This window comes from Arachis hypogaea, chromosome 1, assembly GCF_003086295.3.
Source record: "Arachis hypogaea cultivar Tifrunner chromosome 1, arahy.Tifrunner.gnm2.J5K5, whole genome shotgun sequence".
Taxonomy (NCBI): domain Eukaryota; kingdom Viridiplantae; phylum Streptophyta; class Magnoliopsida; order Fabales; family Fabaceae; genus Arachis; species Arachis hypogaea.
This window is the reverse complement of record NC_092036.1, coordinates 91,422,262-91,446,096: the sequence shown is the minus strand read 5'-3', so window position 1 is coordinate 91,446,096 and position 23,835 is coordinate 91,422,262. Positions and strand designations below refer to the sequence as shown.

At 38.4% G+C, this 23,835-nt stretch overlaps 1 non-coding gene across 1 annotated transcript; it reads right to left on the bottom strand.

Annotated features, from left to right (window-relative positions):
- Positions 1-7,594: 7,594 nt before the first annotated feature.
- LOC112714695 (small nucleolar RNA R71) lies at positions 7,595-7,701 on the bottom strand. The gene has a single exon (XR_003159326.1). It is a non-coding gene; the product is annotated as a small nucleolar RNA R71 (small nucleolar RNA).
- Positions 7,702-23,835: the final 16,134 nt, after the last annotated feature.

Below are 23,835 nucleotides of genomic sequence, written 5' to 3'. Positions count from 1 at the left end.
GAGACCCATGATGGCTGCTTCGGTTGGCAAACTTTGTATGTCCAGACATGCTTTGTTGAATCTTTCCATATAGCTGTGAAGACTTTCCCGATCTCCTTGCTTGATTCCTAATAAGCTTGGGGCATGCTTGGCTTTGTCCTTCTAGATAGAGAATCTAGCAAGGAATTTTCTCGCTAAGTCATCAAAGCTTGAGATGGACCTCGGGGGTAGGCTGTCGAACCACTTGATTACTGTTTTAGTTAAGGTAGTTGGGAAGGCTTTGCACCAGATTTCATCTGAGGCATCGGTGAGATACATTCTGCTTCTGAAATTACTGAGATGACGGCTTGGATCTGATGTGCCATCGTACGGGGTCATGTCTGAGGCTTTGAAGTCTTTTGGAACTTTGGCTTTCATAATTTCTTTGGTGAATGGGTCTTGATCCTTGTGGGGATTATCCTCGTGATTGGATCGAGTAGTCTTCTTTAGATCTGCTTCAAGTTGTAATAGTTTGTCTTCCAACTCTTTGTGTCGCCTAGTTTCCCTTCTGAGGTCTTTCTCGGCTTCTAGTTGATACTTGGCCTCTTTTTCGAGTTGTTTGAGATGTTCTTGTTGAGCCTGAAGTGCCTCTAGGATTTTTGCATTTGGTGGACTCTTATCCTTGTTTTGTTGAGGAATATCCTTGGGTGTGACATCCACATTCTTGTGTGGCATCCTGTCCTCTAGATCAGAGTCGTGGTTGTTGTCAAGGTTGTCTGTCATGATGATGGGATGACTTCCAGGTTCCCCGGCAATGGCGCCAATGTTCCGAGGGTTACCTGAAACTGTAGGTCGATCTCGGACAAGATCTTCTGTACTGGTCGGAGCTGTTGTGTCTGACTTGATGATGGTGACCGGAGCCGTCGTGTCTGACTTGTTGGACTTGGTGGTGGTGCTGATCCTTTGTCACTGGAGGGTGGTGGTACCTACAAGGGACTCCGATGCTTAAGTTAGTAAGGGTATTAAGCAGGTTTTTAGTAGAATCAGAGTATGAGTTATACCTGGGTGCTCCAGTGTATTTATAATGGCGTAGAATCACCTTTTTGAAGATAAGATAGTTATCTTATCTTATTTTTGAATGAAGTTATCTTATCTTTAAGGGAACCACCTTTATCTCTCTAGGCTTCGGGCTGCCTTTAGATTTGGGTCATGTTCCTCTTTTTTGGGTCTTCTTGGGCCTCTGTAGTAATTTGGCCGACCTCTTTCATAAAGAGGTCGGGTAGTCCTGATCTGAACAGGTTGGTTGATTTGTTGTTGGTCCGCCCGGGTCATACAGTTCGACCCAGGGCATGAACAAGAAGTTTGTCTTCTAGCTCTTTACGTCGCTTAGTTTCCCTTTGAGGGTCCTTCTCGGCTTCTCGTTGGGGCTCAGCTGCCTTTTTGAGTTGTTTGATATGATCTTTTTGCGCTTGAAGCGTTTCCAGAATTTGCGTGTTTGGTAAGTTCTTGTCTCCATTTGACTGAGATGTTTCCTTTGGTGTAGCGTCCATATCCTTTTGCGGCGTTCTATTTTCTAGATCTCAGTTGTGGTCATTGTCAAGGTTGTCCTCCATGATGATGGGATGACTTCCGGGTTCCCCGGCAACGGCGCCAATGTTTCGAGGGTTACCTGAAACTGTAGGTCGATCTCGGATGAGATCTTCTGTACTGGTCAGAGTAGTTGTGTCCGACTTGTTAGACTTGGAAATGGTGCTGATCCTTCGTCACTAGAGGGTGGTGGTACCTCCAAGGGACTCTGATGCTTAAGTTAGCAAGGGTATTAAGCAGGTTTTTAGTAGAATCAGAGTATGAGTTATACCTGGGTGCTCCAGTGTATTTATAATGGTGTGGAGTGATCTTCCTTTGAGATAAGATAGTTATCTTATCTTATCTTTGAGTGAAGTTATCTTTATCTTTTAGGAGAACCGCCCTTATCTTTCTAGGCTTGGGTTGCCTTTAGATTTGGGTCGTATTCCTCTGTTTGGGCCTTCTTGGGCCTCTGTAGCGGTTTGGCCGACCTCTTTCATCAAGAGGTCGGGTAGTCCTGGTCTGAACAGGTCGGTTGATTTGTCGTTGATCAGCCCGAGTCGTGCAGCTCGACCTCGGGCATGAACACTATATATATATATATATATATATATATATATATATATATACTTTTTCTTTCTTTTCTCATTTTTATTTCTTTCAAGCTTTGTACAAGAGTGTCAATGCATAAGGTATAATATTTGGTTAATACATGAGCATGCACCCAATTCCCAAATATAGGAATACAAAACACTCTTTTATCCCAACCAATGTTCCCAAATCTCCCCAAACTTGAATGATAAACACTCTCACTAACCTAAGCTAATCAAAGATCCAAACAAGGGCCTTTTATTGTTTTTCGCTTTAGGCTAATAATGTGCTAAATAAAGAACAATTGGGTTAAGCGTAGGCTCAAAATTGGTTAACAATGGAGAGCAAAAGGTAGGCTATTTGGGCAAGTGAGCTAATGAAATAATGGCCTCAATCATGTAAATGCATGAATACAAGGAATAAATAGACATATAGAATTAAACAAATTAAGAATTACAATCATAGAAAGAGAACAATGCACACAAGAAGGAAAATAAGTGGTTATAAGATGTAACCACGCAATTAGGCTCAAAACTCACAAGCTTGTGTTCTTAGCTTAAAAACCATGTTCCAATAAATTCTTTCAAGCAATTTCAATTTAATTTTTCAAATTGGTAGGTTGTCCTAAAACAGTTTCTTGGAGAAGAAATCATCACCCTAATCAAGTAGTCCTAATAAGAAAGAAGTGGTAAAAATATGTACAAATTCTAACTAACATGCAACCTATCATGTAATGCAACCACTAGCTAACAAGGAAAACTAAGAGTTGGTGTTGAAAAGGAAATTGTTACCCACGGAAGTCGGTTAGACAACCTCCCTACACTTGAAGATTGCACCGTCCTCGGTGCATGCAAAGAAGAGCAAGGTGGACGGGTTGTTACAATTGATGAGCTTCCTCAAAAGATTGTGCGGATGACTTATTTGTCACCCCATTTAGAAACTTTTCCTTTTTTTCTCTTTTGGTGGCCAACCTAAAAGGAGAGAAAAAGAAAGAGAATTAAGCCTACAATAAAGATATCAAAGCAAATAGAACATAGGCGGGGGCTCATGCCAAATAAAAGTAAGGTTCTCAACTACATGGTAGCTACAACATGTAAATGAGAAAACAATATGAGCTAAGGCATATCAAGTAATACTTGATCCAAGAGTAAAATCAAAGCATAAGTAAATGCCATGAAGAGCATGTTGAGCATTAAGTTTAAACAAGAAAGAGTGGGTCATGAAAATCTCAACAATTGAGTATGAAAATTCAACACCATTATTAAAATAAGAAATGTAAAAAAATTACAACAAGCTATAAAAACAAAATTAAAATGCAAAGAATAAAAGTATGCAAATGCAATAACCAAAAGAAAATCAAAGATGAGAAAAAAAACTCTTTTTTAGAAAGGGTAAAGACTAAAGTAAGAAAGGCGGAGGAGAGAAGAAGAAATGTAGAAAGAAAGAAGAAGGAAAGAAATGGAAAGGAGAGGATAAAAGAAGGTGGGTGGAATAAGGCGATCCACGCGTACGCCTCGTGTACGCGTGCGCGAGGGTGGTGTTCGAGAGGATCGACGCGTACGCGTCCTTCACGCTTGCGCGTGGGTTGGTTTGTGCGAGAGGCACAAAACTCGCGCGATGTAGGAACAACTCTCGGGTTGATGTATGGAGGGATGAAACTTTTCGATCCATGCGTATGCGTAAAGCATGCGTGCGCGTGGATTGGAAAAAATGCGTGGGGTACGCGTATGCGTCATGTACGCGTACGCGTGGGTTGGTGCTCTATTTTTCAAAAGTTTCTATGTTTTTGCACCAATCCAAGCATTCCAAACCTCCAAACAGCTACCAAAACACCATAAAAACTTATTTAACATACTAAACTACTAATTAAACTAAACGAAACAAACAAAACATGAGATTAAACTAATTTTGGCAATATGTACAAAAGAGAAAAATGAAAAGATTTTACCATGGTAGGGTGTCTCCCACCTAGCACTTTTATTTATTATCCTTAAGTTGGACTTATGGGAAGCTCCTCTCAAGGTGGCTTGTGCTTGAATTCATCTTGGAACATCCACCAATGCTTGATTCTCCATTGTGCCCTATTCTTCAAAAATAATGACTCCAAGCCTTGATAGAGTTCCGCACAAGTTAGGGGCTTCCAAATTGGATCCTCATCGCGTAATCTGGGATCCCACACCTTAATTGCACACCCATCTTGAAGTTAATCATCATTAATCCATCCAGGTTAAGCAAGAGGAATTCTCAAGGTAACACCAAACTCTCCTTCTAGACCCTCTCAATTGAGTACTAGCCCAACCCTTGCATCTAATCCTTGAAGTATCAATCAAAATGAGCCTTGATTTGCAATGCCAACCACTAAACATTCTTCTCTTACGCTTTATCCCGTAAAGCATCCTAAGTTGACCATCCGTTTCAAGCAAGCCATACTCAAATGGGACAATAAAGCTAATAGAAATGAGTTTTACCCACTCAAGTGAAGGAATATATGACAACCTAGGTAAAGAAGCTTCCAATGAGCTTGACAAAGCGCATTCAATTCCCGTCTTTCTTTTTCTAAGCACCTCTACCTCCTCATAAGATCTCTTAATCTCAATCCTTTGTTCAACAGTTTTAGCTAACTCTTCTCCCCTACTCAAATCATCAATGGGAGGATAAGAGAATTTTACCTCCACATCACTTTCTATTTTAGAAGGTTCTTCACGTTCAAAGTATTCACCACAAGGATTTGATGCTTGATCTTCATTGCTATGGAAACTCAATTCTTGCTCTATCCCATCCAATTCTTTATATGGAATATGCCTTGGAGGTTGTGCACCTTCCTCCTCAACATCAAATTCAATCTTCTTGGAGGGGTTTTCTTCAATTCTTTGTTCCCATGGAGGTTCCGCATCTCCTAAGTCTTCAACCACTTCTTCCTCTTCTTCAATAGTTATAGCTTCCTCCAATTGTTCCAACACAAAGCAACTTCCCTTATTTCCCACCGGCGTTTCTAATGCGTGAGCATCTATCTTATCTTTTCCTAGTGAATTTGCATTTAAATTGTTGAGTTTAATTAAGAATTAATTATCTTTTAGCCACTATGGATGCTACTTTAAGTCTCGTGCAATTCTATTTATTTTAGGTAGTATTTGGATGGATTTGATGGAGAGGATGCTTGCATAAATGGAAGGAGCACAAGAATTAAAGGAGATTACCAGCGAGGAGTGACGCGTGCACGTACCTGATGCATGTGCGTGATTTGGAGATTTGTGCAGTGACGCATGCGCGTACCTAAGGCGTACGCGTGACTGACGCGTATGCGTGACATGCGCCACGTGCAAAAAATGCAGAAAATGCTGGGGGCAATTTCTGGGCCCCATTTTGGTACTCAAGTAAGGCGCTGCTCTTTGCCAAGTTAGGCGTGGATCCAGTGAAGTAAGTGGTCCCCATCCATCAATTGAAGACTTGCTGATTGCTATAATTAATTCTGATTCAAATTCAAATTTTATTTTAAAATAGGAAAAGATATTATATTAATTTTAGAAAATAGATTTTTAAAATAATTAGGATTAGATATAAAAAGAAGAAACTTTTTCTTCTAGGAGACCATTCCATTTTTGATAATGTAAATTATAGTTTACCTGAATCCTAGTTTTCTTCTCTGAACCATGAGCAACTAAACCTCCACTGTTAAGGTTAGGAGCTCAGTCTATTGTATGGATTGATACTATTATTTTTCTATTTTAATTCATGTTTTGATTTATATCTCAAGAATTATTTTCGTTCTTTATCTTATGAATTTGGGTGAAACGAAAGTATGACCCTCTTTCTAATTTAGTTCTAGTATAACCTGGAAAAGCTCTTTACTTGAACAACTGCTTGAAAATAATTTCTTTTAAATTCTAATTATCTGGACTTAACGGGATACGTGACATATAATCCTCTTACATTTGGATAATTAGGATTTTTGTGGCATAATAACTAGAATTAAACTTCACCCCCTGATTGGAATTAATTGACTAAGGAATCGGCGATTGATGAGAGTTAGAGGAGACTAGAAAGGTCTAAGGAATTAGTGTCTAGTCACATACAGTTTGCCATGAATTAAATCCTGCATGATTAAAATAAATTAATAAGAAAAGTCAATCCGGAAAATAGATAACTCAGAAGCCTTAACTGCCTTCTTCATATTGTTTTTCCTAACTTATTTACTTGCCTGTCCTCTAAAATTCTGAGTTATTATTTAATGCTCTTTGAACTCTCAAACACTATTTTCTATTTGTCTGACTAAGCCAATCACTCAATCATCATTGCTTGATCCATCAATTCTCGTGGGATCGATCCTCACTCACCTGAGGTATTACTTGGTATGACCCGGTGCACTTGCCGGCTAGTTTGTGGTTAGAAATTCCGTACTAAGTTTTTGGCGCCGTTGCCGGGGATTGATTGTGATTGAAAACTACTCGGTGTTTGATTTGTTAGATTAGATAATTTTTCTTTTAATTAGTTTGAGTTATTATTATTAATTTTTATTTCTCTATTTGTTTATTTTCATTCCCGTATAATTTTTTTTCTTTTCTTTCTTTACTTCTTTCTCTCGCCCGTGAACCCCTTCCCCCCTGTTTCGTTTTATTTTTTTTATAACTTGGTTTTTGTAAAAAAAAAAAATAAAATAAAAATAAAATATAATAAAATAAAATAAAAATTTTAGCACTAATATCTCTCTTAATTTCTAAAATTAAGTTTGGTGTCTCCTAGTTAGTCTTATTTTATTTTTTCTTATTTAATTTGCCTAATAATTTAGGAAATTTTTAGGTTTAATTTTTCTAGTAATTTTTGAATTTTAGTGGTTGTTTATTTTATTCAATATTTTTATCTCTTTACTCAGGTTACCTCACCGAGAATTCTCTGCACTCTGACGTAGAGAGTTCCATCTTTTCTTGTCTTCTTTTTGTTTATGCACAGGAACAGAGATAAAGAACATCTATTAGACTTTGATCCTGAACCTGAAAGGACTTTCAGGCGAGGTTTGCAACAAGCAAGGCTGTACAAGGCTGTAGAATCCACTATGGATCCTAACAATGCTGCTGATGCCAATGTGGAAAACCCAAATGGGAATGAGCAATAAAGGAGAGTACTTGGCTCTTACTCTGCTCCTACTGCAGACCTGTATGGAAAAAGCATTGTGATGCTTCCTATAGCTACAAACAACTTTGAGTTGAAGCGACAATTGGTCACCCCGGTGCAACAAAACTGCCAGTATCATGGTCTTCCCCACGAAGACCCAAATCAATTTATTTCCAATTTTCTGCAGATTTATAAAACTGTGAAGACAAATGGAGTGAACCCTGAGGTGTACAAACTCATGCTCTTCCCGTTTTCTCTGAGGGATGGAGCAAAGCTATGACTAGATTCCCAACCTAAGGAAAGTTTGGATACTTGGGACAAGGTTGTTACTGAGTTTCTTACTAAATTTTTCCCACCAAAGAAGCTAACTAAGCTTAGGGTGGAAGTTCAGACCTTCAGACAGAAGGATGGTGAAACTTTTTATGAAGCTTGGGAGAGATACAAGCTACTGACTAGGCAATGCCCTCTGGATATGTTCTCCAAATGGACCCAACTAGATATCTTTTATGAAGGTTTGGGTGAAATGTCCAAGATGTGCTTAGATAATTCTGCAGGTGGTTCATTGTACAAGAAGAAGACAATGGAGGAAACTATTGAGCTTATTGAATTGGTTGCTAGCAACCGATATTTATACTCTTCTAACAGGAATTCTGTGAACTCTGAGGCTCCTCAGAAGAAGGGTGTTATGGAAGTAGAAGCTCTTAATGTTATTCTTGCTCAGAACAAGATTATGTCTCAGGAAATAAGTCTACTTACTCAATATATGGGTGGCATTCAAGTCTTAGCTATCAACACCAAAAATCCACCTCAAGAGGCCTCTTATGACATGACAAGTAATTTTGTGCAAAATGATACTTATAATTATGCTCAATCCTATTCTGAACAGGTCAATTACATAAGGAGTGGTCCTAGAAATCCCAATAATGATCCATATTCTAAGACATACAATCAGGGGTGGAGAAATCACCCAAATTTTGGGTGGAAGGACCAACCTCAGAGACCTCAGAATTTTAACAATAATTTTCAGGGCAGCTTCCAACAGAATAATTACAATAACCGCCATTTTCAGTCTCAGCAGCAACAGTCACCTCTGCAGGTAAACTCTAAATCTCAAGAAGATTCTAATTGGGAGATGATGAGGAGTTTTATGCAGGAAATTAGAGCCTCCATTAGAAACTTGGAAGTGCAAATGGGCAAACTGAGCAAGCAAATACCTGAGAGGTCTGCAAGTACATTCCACGGGATACAGTGGTGAACCCAAGAGAAGATTGCTATGTTATTCAATTGAGAAGTTGTAAAGTAACTGCCTTTGAGACCAAGGTCAATGAAGAGTTAGTTGAAAAAGAAGCTCCAGAGGAGAAGAAGGAAGAAGTAAAATGCACCCCTCCTAAGCATGCAGACAACCCATTCCCTGATTCTCTTGACACTTATCCCACCTTGCCAAAGGCTCCTGAATACAAGCCAAAAATGACATATCCTCAGAGGCTTCAGAAAGCTTCCAAAGAAAAATAGTTTTCTAAATTTTTAGATGTCTTCAAGAAGCTACAGATCAATATTCCTTTTGTAGAGGATCTTGAGCAAATGCCTCTCTATGCTAAATTTATGAAAGAATTGTTGACCCACAAGAGGAATTAGAACGAACAAGAAACAGTGGTGTTAACCAAGGATTGCAGTGCCATCATTCAACACAACCTTCCTGAGAATATGCCAGATCCAGGGAGCTTTGTAATTCCTTGTACCATTGGAGATGTCACCATTCAGAGAGCTTTATGTGATCTTGGAGCTAGCATCAATATAATGCCACTTTTAGTGATGAAAAAGCTTCAAATTGAGGAGGTAAAACCCACTCGTATTTCTCTTCAACTTGCTGATCTTTCTATTAAATTACCTGTGGGTGTTGTTGAGGATTTACTTGTTAAAGTAGGACCATTTATTTTCCCTGTTGATTTTGTTATATTAGACTTGGAAGAGGAGGTAAAATCCTCTATTATACTTGGTAGACCCTTTTTACCTACAGGTAGAGCTCTGATTGATGTGCAAAAGGGTGAATTAACCCTGAGAGTCAATGAAGAACATGTGGTCCTCAATATTTTTGAAGCTTTCAAGCACCCTAATGATTCTGAAGGGTGTATGAAAATAGATGTTATTGAATCACTTGTTAAGGAGATACTGAAAGATGAGGTACTTGATGACATTCTAGATCCTATTTCTGAGTATGAATTAGTGGAAGTTGATGATTAACCACCCCAGAAAGCTATGGTTCAAACGGCTAAAGCAGAGGAGGAAGTCCCCAAGCTTGAGCTCAAACATTTACCTCATTCTCTGAAATATGTGTTCTTGGGTGAAAATGATTCATATCCAGTGATTATTAGCTCTTCCCTGAAGCCTGAAGAGGAAGAAGCGCTTGTTTCAGTGCTCAGGAGCCACAAAACAGCTCTTGAGTAGACCATTAGTGACTTGAAGGGGATTAGTCCAACCAAGTGTATGCACAAGATCCTCCTTGAAGATGATGCTAAACTAGTTGTGCAACCACAAAGGAGACTCAATCCAACCATAAAAGAGGTGGTCCAAAAAGAGGTAACAAAATTATGGGAAGCAGGTATTATTTACCCTATTTCTGACAGTCCTTGGGTAAGTCCTGTGCAGGTAGTTCCCAAGAAAGGAGGGATGATAGTGGCCAAGAATGAAAAGAATGAGCTTATTCCTACAAGAACAGTCACAGGTTGGAGAATGTGTATAGACTACAGGAGGCTCAGCACTTCTACAAGGAAGGATCACTTCCCCCTGCCTTTCATTGATCAGATGCTTGAGAGGGTAGCTGGTCATGCTTTTTATTTTTTTCTAGATGGATATTCTGGATATAATCAAATTGCAGTGGACCCTCAAGATCAAGAGAAGACAGCATTCACATGCCATTTTGGTGTATTTACCTACAAGAGAATGTCGTTTGGACTCTGTAATGCTCCAGCAACTTTTTAGAGGTGTATGCTTTCAATTTTTCTGATATGGTTGAAAAGTTCATTGACGTATTTATGGATAATTTTTCTATTTTTGGTAATTCTTTTGAATCCTGCCTTAAGCATTTATCTCTTGTCTTGAAATAGTTTCAAGAATCAAACATTATTTTAAATTGGGAAAAATGTCATTTTATGGTTACAGAAGGTATTGTTCTTGGACACCGGATTTCAAGTAAAGGGATTGAGGTTGACAGAGCAAAGGTGGAGGTAATTGAAAAATTATCACCACCAGCTAATGTTAAGACAGTCAGGAGTATCTTGGGTCATGCAGAATTTTATAGGAGACTTATAAAGGACTTTTCTAAAATTGCTAAACCATTGAGCAACCTGTTGGTTGTTGATGTCCCTTTTGTCTTTGATTCTGATTGCCTGCATGCTTTTAAAACTCTGAAAGCAAACCTTACTTCTGCTCCCATTATAGCTCCCCTGACTGGGATTTACCATTTGAATTTATGTGTGATGCCAGTGACTTTGCTATAGGAGTTGTTTTAGGATAGAGGCATGGTAAGCTTATACATGTCATTTACTATGTTAGTCGTGTGTTAAATGATGCCCAAAAGAATTACACAACTATAGAAAAAGAATTATTAGCTATTGTGTATGCTGCTGATAAGTTTAGGCCATATTTAATTGGTTCTAAGGTTATTATTTATATTGATCATGCTGCTTTGAAGTACCTTCTAACCAAACAGGATTCTAAACCAAGATTAATCAGATGGGTGTTACTCCTTCAGGACTTTGATATTGAGATAAAAGACAGGAAAGGGTCAGAAAATCAAGTAGCTAACCATCTCTCCATAATTGAGCCTGAAGCGGGAGTACAACCACCTACAGCTGTGATTGAGATGTTTCTGGATGAGCAATTGTTCTTCATTCAGCAGGCTCCATGGTTTGCAGACATTGCAAATTACAAGGCCATGAGTTTTATTCCAAAGGAGTACAGTAGGCAACAAGTAAAGAAGCTATTGATTGATGTGAAGTACTACATTTGGGAGGAACCATACCATTTTAAAAGGTGTTCAGATGGTATCATCCGGAGATGTGTCCCAGATGAAGAAACACAGTAGATTCTTTGGCAGTGTCATGGTTCTGATTATAGAGGCCACTTTGGTGGTTAAAGAATAGCTACAAAGGTCCTTCAGAGCGGGTTTTACTGGCCAACTCCCTTTAGAGATGCAAGAGCATTCTTGAAGCACTATGACAGATGTGAAAAAGCCACGAATCTCCCTACCAACCATGAAATGCCACAGCAGGGGATTCTTGAGGTTGAGTTGTTTGATGTTTGGTGTATTGATTTCATGGGACCTTTCCTACTGTCACATTCAAACAACTATATTCTAGTGGCGGTTGACTATGTGTCCAAGTGGGTGGAAGCTGTGGCTCTACCCACCAATGATGCCAAGGTGGTAATGAGTTTTATTCAGAGATATATCTTTATCCGGTTTGGTGTTCCAAGGACACTCATTAGTGATGGAGGAAGCCACTTCTGTAATAGACGGCTGGACTCTCTTCTACAGAGATATGGAGTCCGTCATAAAGTGGCAACCCCCTATCACCCTCAGACAAGCGAACAAGTTGAAGTTTCCAACAAGGAACTCAAAAGGATTCTAGAGAAGACCGTCAGTGTTTCAAGAAAGGACTGGTCTAGGAAGCTTGATGATGCTCTCTGGGCATACCGGATAGTGTACAAGACTCCCATTGTCATGTCCCCTTACCAGTTAGTCTATGGCAAAGCCTATCACCTGCTAGTTGAGCTGGAGCATAAAGCTTACTGGGCAATCAGGTATCTAAATCTTAATTCAGAAGCTGCAGGAATTAAGTGAATGCTTCATTTGAATGCGCTTGATGAATTCAGATACTCAGCCTATGAGAATGCCAAGCTCTATAAGGAGAGAACCAAGTTATTGCATGACAAGAAGATTGCCATCAGAGTCTTTGAGCCAAGACAGAGAGTGCTTCTGTATAATTCAAGGCTCAAACTCTTTCCCGGGAATCTGAAATCCCAGTGGTCAGGACCGTTTGTGGTTACCAGAGCTTCACCATATGGTCATGTGGAAATAAAGGAAGAGAATTCTGACAGGAAATTTACAGTGAATGGCCAAAGGTTGAAGCACTATCTTGGAGGCGAGATCGATCGCCAGATGTCCGCTCATTTGCTGAATTAGAAGAACTGACCGTCAAGCTAGTGACGTTAAAGAAGCACTTGTCGGAAGGCAAACCGATAATTTCATATCCTTAGTTATTTTTCGTAGTAGTATCTGATGAACGGATAATTTATACCCTTTTTGGCATTATTTTTAGGTAGTTTTTAGTATATTTTAGTTACTTTTCATTATATTTTTATTAGTTTTTATTCAAAAATCACATTTCTGGGCTTTACTATGAGTTGTGTGTTTTTCTGTAATTTCAGGTATTTTCTGGCTAAAATTAAGGGACCTGAGCAAAAATCTGATTCAGAGGCTGAGAAAGGAATGCAGATGCTGTTGGATTCTGACCCTCCTGCACTCGATTGCGTTGGAAAGTAGACATCATGGGCTTTTCAGCAATATATAATAGTCTATACTTTGCCCGAGATTTGATGGCTCAAATTGGCGTTAAAAGCCAGCCAAAAACTTTCTGGCATAAAATGCCAGAACTGGCATACTTTTCGACATTAAACACCCATTTTGGCACCCAGGGTGGCGTTTAACTCCAATATGAGGAATATGCACGTGGAAGTGGAATTCTGCACCATCTGCACCATCAGTAGCTTTCTTATTTGTTCGATTTTTATTGAGTCTTCACTGTTTTTCGTTCGTTTTACGTGTGTTCTGATCATGCAGCTATTTTTGAACAGAAACCAAACACTCCGAAAAAAAAAGCAGAAGAAGAAGAAGAAAATTCACCCGAGAGATAGACCGGAGTGGTGCTGTAAGCGTGCCTTCTGCACAAGCAAGACCACGCGCACGCGTCCATGACCCGTGCGCGTCACTTGCTCATTTGCCAGACCACGCGTAAACGTCGCTGACGTGTACGCGTGACCCTGGAAATTGGCGTAAATAGGTGTTTGGCCAGCGAGTTGTGATGGCTTGGGGCTGGAATTATGCTAAACGCACAATCTTCATCACGCGTACGCGTCCGTGACGCGTGCACGTCATTTTCACTTTGTCCCCATCCATTCGTGCGCGTACCTGACGCGCACGCGTCGTCTGTCTCTCTAGCCCTCATGCGCATCAACCCGAGAGTTGTACGTGCGCGGGGCTACAGATGAAGAGGAATTCATCGTCGATCTAGATTTTCACAAAGTAGAATTCCATCGTTGAAAGTATAGTTTAGACCAACAATTAATTCCCACATGAAATGTTTACAAATTCTAATTAACCGAGATCGAGAGTAATTCAACCTCGAGTCATTCTCCCTAGGAGTTGCAATGAAATGTATATTTATTGTCTTTGGGAGGAAACTTGAGGGATTGGGAATGCAAGCAAGAGAGAAAGTAATGTAAATGACAAGAAATTAAATGAGCATGCAAGGAATTAAAGGAAAGCAATTAAACATGCAAGGAATGTAAATGGCAACTCTTGGCAAGAATTGGGGAGTTTAGAATTCCTATCCAAGTTGTGGACCACAAACATGGCAATTGTGTGGAATCAATCCAAACTAGTCAATCCTCCTTGAGAATAAGTCAAAAGAGTGTAATTGATCTCAATCCATAAGTCTTAGTCAACTCACTAAATAACTTAGTGAAAGACTAGCGTCAATGGAAACCAAACCAATTAACTATTCTCACACAATGCTGGAATTATGCTAAACGCACAATCTTCATCATGCATACGCATCCATGATGTGTGCACGTCATATTCACTTTGTCCCCATCGACGCGTGCGCGTACCTCACGCGCACGCGTCGTCTATCTTTCTAGCCCTCATGTGCATCAACCCGAGAGTTGTGTGTGCGCGGGGCTGCTGATGACGAGGAATTTATCGTCGATCTAGATTTTCACAAAGTAGAATTCCATCGTTGAAAGTATAGTTTAGACCAACAATTAATTCCAACATCAAATGTTTACAAATTCTAATTAACCGAGATCGAGAGTAATTCAACCTCGAGTCGTTCTCCCTAGGAGTTGCAATGATTATGAAGAGTTAATCCTACTTAGTCAACTTTACATCGAAGATAAGTCAAATAGGCATAGTTAATTTCAATCCCTAAGTCCTATGTCAACACTAGGGGTCACACAGAGTTAAGGGAAACCAAATTAACTAACTACTCTAGTATATCAAACAAGAATGGACATCAATGACTCAAGGCACACCAAAGTCAACAATTTCAAGCCAAGAGTGGAGAAAAACTATATGAAACCTAAGCCAAGCATTTATCAAACACTTGGTGTGCATGAAAATAAAATAATATTAAAATGCATTAAAAATAAATTCTAACTACCAAAAGTAAGAAAATGACAATAACAATTAAAGAAAGTAATAAATGACATGAAAACATAAATTGCATTAATTGAAATTAAAATAACAAGAGTGTTCATAAAACATAAAAGTGACAAAATAAAGAAAAGGACAAGAGAAATGAAGAAAAGCAAGATTCAATAACAATAAATGGCAAGGAAAAGTAAATAAAAACAAGAATTAAAAGTAGAAATTACAAGAAATTAAACTAAAAAACCCTAATTCTAGAGAGTGGGAGGAGCTTCTCTCTCTAGAAACTAAGAGAAAACATCATAAAAACTAAACCTAATTGCCCCCCTTCATTCCTCTTCACTTTGGCCTTAAATAGCTTCAAAAAATAAGTTGGATTGGGTTTTGGGGGCCCAGAAATTGGTGTCAGCGAGTTGCAATTAATGAGGTCACGTGTAGGGTCCTGTGCGGACGCACAGATGTGTGCGTCCGCACACATTCAAAATGCTGACTTGTGTGTACGCACAAGTACCTGTGCGTACGCACACTTAAACTTATGTCCACTACAGCAAATTGCATATTATTTTGAAACCCCGGACGTTAACTTTCCAATGCCGCTGGAACTGCCTCGTTTGGACCACTTAAACTTCATTTCTTGAATTCTTCCGTTTTGCATGCTCTTTTCCTCACTTCTTCAACCCATACTTGCCTTGGAAACTTGAAAATCACTTAACAAATACATCAAGACACCAAATGGGATTAAAGTGAATAAAATTGACTAAATTAAGCACAAAAGAGCATGTTTTCACTTTCAAGCACAATTTAGGAAGAAGTCTCAAAAGCATGCTATTTAGGTGAATAAATGTGGGTTTATATGATGAAATTCACTCAAATCAAACCAAAATATATCGTCAAATATGGACTCATCAATTCCCCCACACTTAAGCAATAGCATGTTCTCATGCTAAACCAACCAAAGAATGAATGAAGGGGTAAATGATTTATTAAATGCAACTAACTACATGCAAGAAACTATTCTATATATATATATATATATATATATATATATATATATATATATATATATATATATATATATATATATATATATATATACTATGATTCCTTTAGAGTTTGGCAAAAACAAACAAAAGAATCTCAATCAATCCAAAGCAAACCTTAGGGCCAAGATAAAGCAAATATAGCAATATGATCAGTGTCCAAAGATTTGATTTGAGGTTTCCAAAATTAAGTTCAACAACTTGCAAGAAGATACAAGATAAGCAATGGAATCATAAAATTTGGCGATTAAACCCCTCACTGGATGTGTTTACACTCTAATCGCTCAGTGTTTAGGGCTTAATCACTCAATCCTCCCTTAATCATGTTTCTCAAAGATTTGCAAGTCGTCTAACAATCAACTAACATTTGATGAATGAATGCAAATATCATGAGGACTTTTGTGGGTTATAATGGGGCTTAGATAAGGGTAGGATTAATGTGGTTAAGTGGGTTAATAGATTGGATTTTTGATTAGCTCAAGTATCCCACCTAATCCTATATCATCTTATGTACATAACAAAACGACCTAACTACTCATTTATCCTCTATCTCACGTTCATTCATGCATCTTATTTTCAATTCAACCACATATGCATCTCTTATTTACAATCTTATTATTATTTCTTTTTTTTTCTTTCTATTTTTTTCTTTTTTTTTTCTTTTTCTTCTCTTTTTTTAATCATACAAGAGAGATGCATATGTTCCAAGTAATGAATGCATGAGTGTTTTTCCACTTTTCCAAATACTCTCAATGAACACCCAAAGCACTAACTACCAAAGTTTTCCCACAAATTCTCCCACACTTAATTAACACACACACTCAAACTCAAGCTAATCAAAGATACAATTCAACGACATAATGGTTTTTCACTTAGGGTGAATAATGTGCTTAAAATTAGAACAAAGGGGAATTAAAGGCTCAAAAAGTAGTGTACAATGGTAGATGTAAGTGTTGGTCATATGGGTTAAGTGAGTTCAATTCAAAAATGGCCTCAATCATACTAAATGGATTCAAAACATCAAATAAAGGACATATAGACTAAAGAAAATCTAAGATCACAATCATAAAAGGAGTATAACACACAAGAACAAAAATTATTGTTGAGAATGTGCAACTACACAATTAAAGCTCAAATCTCACTAGGTATTTGTTCAAGCTCTTATCTATGTTCCATAAAAAGATACTTCAAGCAAGTTCAAAAAAAAGTTTTCAAATCCAATAAATGGAATGCCCAAAAAGGAGATTTCTTGAAAATTCTTTGTTGTTTTACCAAACTTATTTACTCAACCATGCAAATACAAATGCAAATATTTACAAAAATAAAACTATAAGCAAGCTAAACTATGTACAAGCAAACTAAGCAAAGTATAATGCAATGAAAGACTAACAAATATTCACAAAATATAACTATCACAAAAATAAAATAGTGCAAGTGTTGAGAAAGAGAGATTTACGCCCAAAATTTGCGGATCCTCCCCCATACTTAAATGTTGCACGGTCCTCCGTGCATGCTCTCAATCCGGGGGTGAAGAGATGCTCTATCATGAGCTCCACCTTCGGTTGGCAGATGTGGGGGCTCAGGTTGTGTGGAAATTGCCAAGTCCAATGTATGCTCGCCATCTCCTTCCTCGATGTCCTCCACCTTTCCCAGCTCCTTGCCTCATGTTTCATCCCTAAAAAGAATGAGTAAAGTATAATTAGGAATCATAGGGCAAGTAGCACAAAAGGGTAAAGGAGAGAGTAAATAAGCATCTAATTGAGGAATTTTGCATAGTGGTATGGAATACACACAACGGCCGGCTAACGTGACATCCACAGAATGAAAAAGTAAGCATGAGTTTCTCAACTAAATGGCCTAAGATGCAAGAAATGGATGAGCAACATTAAGCACATGCAAACTTAGGCAACAACAATCAATAGTGAATTGAATGTAGGAATTATTGAATATTGAAGTTGTGCAATTGAACGAGCAAAATTGATATAATAGCACAACAAACAATAATCAATGCAATGATGAAAAGAAAATTACTTATTCATCCTTATGAAAAATCAAATAATCACATGGTTAAAGGTGTTTGTTACAAAAAGTGACAAGTCTTGATAGGAATCAAGTCAAGTCAACTCAAACAAATGTAAAGCATTAACAAGAAACAAGGACCTCGTGATGTGATTATATTGACTTAAAAACCATGATAAACAAGAAATTCAATTCAATTCACTAAAGTAAAAGTGCACAATTCAAAATGCCACACAAGGATAAAGTCTAATTCATATGGTAGCTACAACATATGAATCAAACTCATAATTCAACTAGGCAATTAAACAAGGCTTTGATGCTCAGTGCACATATTCATCAACAATTACACTAAAACTTAAGCAAGAAGCAACCCAATCAATATCAAGCAAATACTTGCAACTTATTCAATTAACAAACAACTAAACAAAAACTAATGTAATTACCAAAATAAAAATGAAATGCAAACAAAACAAGTAGAGCAAGTAGAGAAGAGGGAAAAACAAGAGAAGAGAGGGGCGGAAGAAAGAAGAAGAGAAAAAGTAGAGAGAAGAGAAGAAAAAGAAGTGTAGAGGTGACAAAATAGGGGCGTGGGTATGCACAGGCATGTGTGCGTATGCACACTAGGTGGAAAATGCAGTTGTACGCGCGCAGAACAGCATGCAAGCGCTGCGAACAAAAAGAGCATCGCGACTTGTGCCGACGGACAAGGTCTTGTGCCCTTGCACAGAAGGGAGATGAGGGGGAGGGGGGTGTTTCCACGCACAAGGGGTGTGTGTGCTGCGAGCAGAGGGGGTTCCAATGGCTGTGCGTGTGCACAAAGCTATGCGCACGCACAAGTAGGTTTTTTTAACATGAAGCGTCATAGTTGCCAGCTATTACGCCGTCTATGCGTATGCACACAGGTCCGTGCGCACGCACAAGAGGCAAAAATTAGAGGGTGTGACCGCACAAGGTGTGCGAATGCTCCCTCCAGAAGGGGTGCAAGCTGGTGTGCGCAGGCATAAGTGGGTGTGCGCGCACAGAACGCAAAAATGGGGGGTTTTGTGCATATGCACAAGTGTGTGCGCACGCACATGCTCTATTTTTCTAAAAAATATTTTAGTGCTCTAAGGCACCAAACTTGATGTCCAAAATAGTTTTTCAACCCCAAAACATATTATTCATCAAAAACACATAATCTAAACCAAAATCTAATCAATTAAGATTGAAATTAAACTATACTTAAGTTATTTACAAGAGACAAAATGCAATAAATTGGAAGTGTGTACAAAGAGAGGGTTAAAAAAGTGTTACCATGGTGGGTGTCTCCCTCCTAGAACTTCTATTTAGAGTTCTTAAGTTGGACTTTATTGAGAAGCTTTAACAATGCTTGGGTCTCCATATTCTCCATTGATTGCACCAAGCTTTAGTGGAGTGTCCCACAAGTCATGAGCTTCCAACAAGAAGAACAAAAAGGAAACAAGAAAAACATATCCACAATATCAACATATTCACAATATCAAACAAAAAAAAAGATACTCACATACTAACATATTCACAATAGTTAAAAACAAGCAAGCAACATATGCACAATCAACCAAAAGTAAGCTATTTACATATTAACATATTCACAATAGCCAAAAACAAGCAAGCAACATATGTACAATCAACCAAAAACAAGCTATTTACAATATTCACATATGCACAATAGCCATTAACAACACCATTGCATCTCCCCGGCAACGGCGCCAGATTTCATGAAGAGGAATTTATCATCGATCTAGATTTTCACAAAGTAGAATTCCATCGTTGAAAGTATAGTCTAGACCAACAATTAATTCCCACATCAAATATTTACAAATTTTAATTAACCGAGATCGAGAGTAATTCAACCTCGAGTCGTTCTCCCTAGGAGTTGCAATGAAATGTATATTTATTGGCTATGGGAGGAAACATGGGGGATTGGGAATGCAAGCAAGAGAGCAAGTAATGTAAATGACAAGAAATTAAATGAGCATGCAAGGAATTAAAAGAATGAAATTAAACATGCAAGGAATGTAAATGGCAACTCTTGGCAAGAATTGGGGTGTTTAGAATTCCTATCCTAGTTGTGGACCACAAACATGGCAATTGTGTGGAATCAATCCAAACTAGTCAATCCTCCTTGAGAATAAGTCAAAAGAGTGTAATTGATCTCAATCCATAAGTCCTAGTCAAATCACTAATTAACTTAGTGAAAGACTAGCGTCAATGGAAACCAAACCAATTAACTATTCTCACACAATGTGGAATGAACATCCACAACTCAATTCCACCCAAACACCCAATTTCTCAACCAAGAGTGAGAAAACTTAACATGCAAGAAATTAAAAGTCAAAAGCAATAAAAGTCAAAGCAAGTAAAATTAAAGTGCAAGAAACCTCTTGGCAAGTAATTGAGATCTAAGGCTACCTATTGATGACAGTAATTGAGATCTAAGGCTACCTATTGATGACAAGTCATCTTATGCTAGTTTTACAAGCATTTTTCATTAGTTTCATTAGGTTTTATGAACATTCTTGTGCCATAAGTAATTAGAGTGAATTTTCATGATTATGTGAATTAATCAAACATAATCTATTTTACACAAAATCATAGGTTTTATGCTAGAATTAATTTATTTTATTAATGATGCAAAGATCTAGTGAATTTGGTGGGACTTTGATTAGTTGTTTGGTTGCTTGTAGGTGAAGAAATGGTAGAAAAAAGAAATTTTGGCACACTTTTAAAGTTTGGGCACGCTTTGGATCTTAGGCCACGCTTTGAAAAGTGTGGCCCGTGAAAATAAAGCCTGGCACTCAACCAAGGCAAGCCAAGGCCAGCGTTCAAAACATTGAACGTAGCGCTCCCTTTCTTTCACTTTTTCGTGACACAAGGCTCAGAAGCAAAACAAGCAAAGGGTAGCATTTGGAATTGTGAGTGCTACGCTCACATTCTCTACCTTCTTTGTGGATTGACAAGGCTTGAAAGCAAGGCACATAAGGCCAAGCAACAAAAGGAGCGCTCCAAAGGTGTAACATAGCGCTCGAAGAGGGGAGCCGAGCAAAGGCCAGGAGTAGCACTCAAACATTCAAGCGTAGTGCTCTCTTTTATTCACTTTTTCGCGCCTCATCAAGAAAAACAAAGTGCTGCACAATGGGAGAACCAAGGCTCGAAGAGGGAACCAACGCATGCCAAGGAATAACGCTCACAAGACTGAGCGTAGCGCTCATTCTCTTCACCTTTTGCGTGACACTCTTGGCCAAGGAAAGCAAAGGAACCCAAGGAATAGCACTCACTAAGGGAGTGGAACGTTCACAAAGTGAACACTAGGCCAAGGAGAAATTGCAACCAAGGCTCACCAACAAAGAGTGAACGCTACGTTCACTATACCAAACGGAGCGCTCCCTTGGGAGCTAACCCATGCCTCCAACTCAATTGAACCAAGGCCAACCAGACCTATCTCTCTTCAAATCCAAAAACCAAAAGGCCCACTCCAAGCTTTGAAGACCAAAAATAGAAAGTGTATAAATAGGAGTTAATTCAATTTGTAAAGGACCTTTGAGCTCATTTTCAGTTTTCACTTTTAATTTGTCTTTGAATTTGGGATTTGGGAATTAGATCTAGCTTTCTATTTTCATTTTCTTTTCTTCTGCAACTTCTACTGTCTGTTCTTGGATTTTGAATTGGGATTAAAGAGCTAAATTGATTCTAAATCTGGGAATCATCTTTCACTCTTTTTCTCAATAATTCTAAGAATTGGATCTGAGTTTAGTTTTCCGTTTTCATGTTCTTCTTCTGCAATTACTTTTCTGCTTAATCTAAGAGAGCAATTGAGATCTAGATCTACTTTCTAATCTCATTTCTCTTCTTCAATCTTCAATTTCTCCTTAGGATTTAATAAGTGATTCAAGTTTTCTTGCTGATTTTGATTCTTCAAGCAATTTTATAATTATATTGGCTACTGAGCTGAATTTCTTCATCTCAAAGCTCTCTGATCTTCTTTAACTTGCAATTTCTTGTTAAATTCTAAATCCCAGTACCCAAATCCTTTTACTCTTCAAGCAATTTACATTTCTCAGCAATTTAGATTCAGCAAATTTACATTTCTTGCACTTTAAGTTTCTGCAATTTACTTTTGTTGCAATTTAAGTTTCAGCCCTTTTACTTTCTTGTTCTTTAAGTTACTTGCAATTTACTCTTTCTGTACTTTAGATTCTGTCAATTTCCTATCTCTCTTTCATTTACATGCAATTTAGCTTCTGTTAATCAAAATTTACTCAAATTATCAACTATTTGCTTGACTAAATTCATCACCTAACTAAAATTGCTCAATCCATCAATCTTTGTGGGATCGACCTCACTCTTGTGAGTAATTACTACTTGATGCGACCTGGTACACTTGCTGGTGAGTTTTGTGTGGAATCATTTTTCCGTCATCAAGTTTTTGGCGCCATTGTCGGGGATTGATTTAGATTGACAATGATTAAGTAGGGTGATAATCTAGATTAAGCATTTTCTTTTTCTTTTTACTAAGCACAGTAACTGCTTGAATTTTTGTTTAAACTAACCTCAACATAACTCTAGCAATAGAGTGAATTATGTTTCTTGGTTTCTGGTTTTGTGTGTATGATAGAAGCAAGGAGAGAGTTCTCCACCTCTGGTGACATTGATGAGAGTACTCTTCGAAGAATAATAAGAGAAGCCAGAGAAAAGGGAGTTATTGGTGGAGAGGAATCAGAGGAAGAGAACTAGGAAATGGAAGGAAATGCTCCTAATCCACCAGAGGGAGTGGCTAACAACAATGGCCAGCCTCAAAGGAGGGTTCTAACCTCCTATACTTTTCCCAATCCAAGGCACTATGGGAGTAGCTTTCATACTCCCAATGTCAATGCAAACAACTTTGAATTGAAGCCTCAACTCATCACTCTCATGCAAAACAATTGTTCCTATGGAGGAGGCCAACTTGAAGATCCAAACCAACACTTATCCACCTTTCTGAGGATATGTGACATAGTGAAAACCAATGATGTACATCCTGACATTTACAAATTATTGCTGTTTCCATTTTCCCTGAGAGACAAAGCTACTCAATGGTTGGAGTCATTTCCAAGAGAAAGCATCAACAATTGGGAAGATCTAGTGAACAAGTTCTTAGCCAAGTTCTATCCTCCCCAAAGGATCATCAGACTCAAAACAGAGGTCCAAACATTCACTTAGATGGATGGAGAGTCATTTTATGAGGCATGGGAGAGATATAACGCTTTAATCAGGAAATGCCCGCCAGAAATGTTCAGTGAATGGGATAGACTCCAAAACTTCTATGAAGGATTGACACTGAGAGCTCAAGAAGTACTTGATTACTCTACTGGAGGCTCAGTACAACTCATGAAGACAACTGAGGAGGCTCAAAATCTCATTGACACTGTAATAAACAACCAATACTTCTATGGTCATCAAAGGCAACGCCAACCAGCTCAAAGGAAGAGTGTATTGGAGCTGGAAGGTATGGACACCATCTTATCTCAAAACAAGGTGATGCACCAACAAATTCAGCAGCAAATGGAGATGATGGCCAATAGGATTGATGGCCTCCAAGTTGCAGCAGTGAATACAAGTCAACCATCACCCACATGGGGGCAAAATGAAGAAAACCAAGAAGATCAGTAGCAGGAAGAAGTTCAATATGTGCACAACCAAGGTTCTAGATCAAATGGCTTTCATGGAGATACTTACAACTCTTCCTGGAAAAACCACCCAAACCTGAGATGGGGAGACAATAAAAACCAGCAATCATGGAAAAGAAACTCAAACCAAAATAACTCCAGAAGCACAAACCATCAAAACCATCAAAACACTAACCAAAACCAATAGAGAAAACCACAAAATAACCAACGCCAACCCAACTATTATCCATCCAATAACCCATCCACTAACCAAAACAACTTTCATCCACCCTCAACATCCCATAATCAACCACAACCACCTCAAGACTCCCAAAGAATCTCTAACTTGGAGATACTGATGGAAAAGATGATGAAGCATCAGGAGATAACCAGCAAGAACCATGAAGCCTCAATGAAAAACTTAGAAAGGCAGATTGGGTAACTGTCCAACAAGCAGTAATTG